The sequence below is a fragment of the Mytilus californianus genome, unplaced genomic scaffold, assembly GCF_021869535.1.
Source record: "Mytilus californianus isolate M0D057914Y unplaced genomic scaffold, xbMytCali1.0.p SCAF_14, whole genome shotgun sequence".
In the NCBI taxonomy this organism is placed as follows: Eukaryota; Metazoa; Mollusca; class Bivalvia; order Mytilida; family Mytilidae; genus Mytilus; species Mytilus californianus.
Genome location: NW_026262626.1, coordinates 16,375,344 through 16,378,808, shown reverse-complemented (window position 1 = coordinate 16,378,808; position 3,465 = coordinate 16,375,344). Strand labels below are relative to the sequence as shown.

General features: G+C 32.2%; 1 long non-coding RNA gene across 1 annotated transcript; it reads left to right on the top strand.

Annotated features, from left to right (window-relative positions):
- Window positions 1–1,001: 1,001 nt before the first annotated feature.
- On the top strand, window positions 1,002–2,857 carry LOC127724853 (uncharacterized). Its single transcript, XR_007992757.1, has 2 exons — window positions 1,002–1,216; window positions 2,514–2,857. It is a non-coding gene; the product is annotated as an uncharacterized LOC127724853 (long non-coding RNA).
- The last annotated feature ends 608 nt before the right edge of the window (window positions 2,858–3,465 follow it).

The window sequence follows — 3,465 nt, the reverse complement described above, 5'->3', positions numbered from 1 at the left end:
GTAGCATTATTTTCATTTTGTTTCTCAAAAATGTACCGATTATTATTCTTATATTCAATTAATGTTTTTCCATAGAAAGTACAATGGATTTTTTCTTTGGAAATTCACAATTAAGAAACAAGATGTGCTGTGTCAATCTAACACATATTAAGTAACAAGCTTGCTGTCTGTTATTTACTTGGTACTTTGCCTGATAAATGCGTTCGAAGTTTCATTTTTGATTTTGGCTTTACTGGTACATGTTGGTTTTTTTTTTTGCGATGCGAACAACTAAAGGGAGTTATTACCGAAGCTTACGTTGTATGTATAATAACGTGATATGTTCTATGATATATTTTTTTGAAAATACATTTGATAAAAAAACACAATTATTCTGAACCGCAAGCTCACTTCGCAGTTCTTGCCAACATTGAGCAAAAATGTATTAACCGAACAAATTAATAATTAATGCTTTGTTCGTAACTTTGTTAACCCATTGCACATGTTGCATTAATGTTTTGTTACATTGTACAATGAGGTAACAGGCTACAACATTCCCTTTAATTCTACACTTCAACAAACTCGTTTTCTTTGAGAAAAAATAAGATGTTTTCCCCACAATTTCTCCATAAACAAGACCTTTTGTTGTTTTCTTACATTTCTTGTTGTCAGTTTTACAACTTTTGGGTTTCAAAGTTTTTCTTATAACCTTATTCGTAAAATAGAGCAAAATTCGGTCTTTAATGCATATAAAGAAATCAAAATATTTGCAGATTAGACTTATCATACATTCTTAAAAGAAAAATATGGCTTAAAGAAATGATTAACCTATATATAATATTTCAAGTTCACATTACTTTTTCTCTATAAATAAACTTCCATAACTCATATAGTCTTAATATATTTCTTTGTGTATTTCTTGTAAATATATCTTTGGCCTATCAGGATTAAGACGTATAAGTGAGGTGTGTCTATTTCTGTCATACAATTTATCTTGTTTCTACTCGCATTTTCCATTTTTATGAAAATGATTCTATCATGAAAATGTTTGCTGTATATTTTTGTTATTACTTGTTTATAATCATTGCTCTTTCTCAAAAATCTTTTGGACGAATTCAGTGTGGAAATGGGGAAATTATTTCATTGTCAATGTTTAAGGACTGCCATTTGGAAATTCGTAGCATCTTGGAGTTGATATGCAGTTTATCTTCTCCGAACGCAGAATTACATATTGCTGGTAAGATTTCATAAATATGATGACTTAAAACTCATTAAAGATACCAGGCTTACCAGTTGTGCACAACACACAAGTTTCTTCTACATAAGACTCGTCAGTGGCACTTGAATCATAACAGTTTGAATGCCAAATTAGATACATAGGAAATTGAAGAAGATTTAAAACCGAAAATTCCAAAATACAGCGAAGATATTTTATTCCTGGGGGTAAAACACACTTAGTGTTTTAAATAAAATTAACCCTGATACTGCAAATGACATTTCCATGATAATCATAAAAAAAATGCTTTCGTTCAACGATAAATCAATTTTATACTTTCCGCTTTACATGTCAGTCAATTTTGGTTGAAACTTTCATGGTTATTTCTTCAAATCATGGACCGCTTTCCTTATTTCTTCAAATCATGGACCGCTTTCCTTATTTCTTCAAATCATGGACCGCTTTCCTTATTTCTTCAAATCATGGACCGCTTTCCTTAATCCATATTTGAATGAATTTTAAAACATATGGTGTTTTTATTTTCTATGTTACATTGCATTTAATGAAATGGTATGAGTGGCTATATATTACTCAATGAGACAATATTCTAAAGATAGAATAAAATATCGTTTGTCAAAGGGTAAAAGCTTGTTTGTGATTTTATGTAATGCTAAAAGAGAGGCTAAAGATACCAAAGGGACATTCAAACTCATAAGTCGAAAATAAACTGACAACGCCATGGCAAAAAAAGAAAATGGCCAACAGACAAACAGCAGTACATAAAACACAACATAGAAAACTGAAGACTGAGCAACACGAACCCCACCAAAACGTGGGGGTGATCTGCTCCGGAAGGGTAAGCAGATCCACAAGCTCCACATGTGGCTCCCGTCGTGTTGCTCATGTTAGTACAAACCCGGTGATAAGTCTAATTCGGTAGGTCACATTCGGTGAAAAGGGGACGGAATTGTAGTTACGACAATTGGAACATATCCGTTAAGGATTTATTAAGTCACTCTTCGGCAGTATTTAGAAATATAAGCCTATTTCAGTGCGGATTTGCTGAAAAAGTATTTAAAAACGTTGTATAAAAAGTGTCTTCTTCCGACCCAATGTATAAGCCCTCTTCTTTTTTTATTGCACTCTTGTGTTTCTATATAATTAAAATTAACAATTAGAAACAGGTATCATTTAGTAATGGTGTTACCTATACATTATATAATTGAGAAAAGAAACGGGGAACTTTATATGTTGCATTGATGAATTAACTTTTAAACATTTCCCGGACATGTTAAAAACTATATCATTTTTATTTCAGATGTTTTACAAGATAAATTAAATGCCACAGAAACACTTATTTGTGGTTGTTGTACGAATGCTTGTAGTTTAACAGAATTAAGGAACTACTGCTGGTTGCAGAATACTTAGCTGTGACCTTGTCATGAAATCTGGATATTTATTTTCAAATACAATAGGTTATTAGAATGTTCTTGAAAGTTTTGTTTTAGCTGTAAAATTTTCATGATTATGTATTTTTGTATCCTTTTTCCAAAATTATACATACATTGTACGTTCATAAATTTACAATAATAGTGTTAATTTCCCAGGTCAGCATTAATATAAATAAAAATGCCATAGGGTTATCTTTGGTATAGGGTTATACATCATATTTTTTTTAGATTACTTGTTACCTTTTAAATACAACTTTATGGAGAAGAAACAACAACCATGGTGTACAAGATAAAACTATTTAACATTAGGCACTGGCTTGACCGATAAATATAACAGAAAGTGCGTAATGTTTTATTTTTCAATGTTGCGTTACATAAGGAAGTTTCACTTCGTCGCGAATAATTGATTGAATGTTACCTACTTAACCCCAGTTTCAATTTATGTCATGCATATTCCGAACGAGAACAGATTAACAATCACAAAATGAGTATGTTCTGCAAGATGGGAAGACCGGTAAGAAAGGTGGGAAATTTAGACTGCCACTGGAAAATAAGGGTATGTTAAATAGGCATAAACTTTTGTCTGAGTCTGAGAGTTGTTACAAAGTTTCGAAAACGAGCAGCGAGTGTGGCATTCACCCTACACGGGGCATCGGTTATTATATAAAAATAAGAAGATGTGGTATCATTGCAACTTTCCACCTGCGACCAAATGACGTAAAATTTAGCAGCTAATTGCCACCGTACGGCAAAGAAAATGAGCAAAACGCATACCGCATAGCAAGCTTTAAAAGGCCCCGACATAACTAACATAAACTA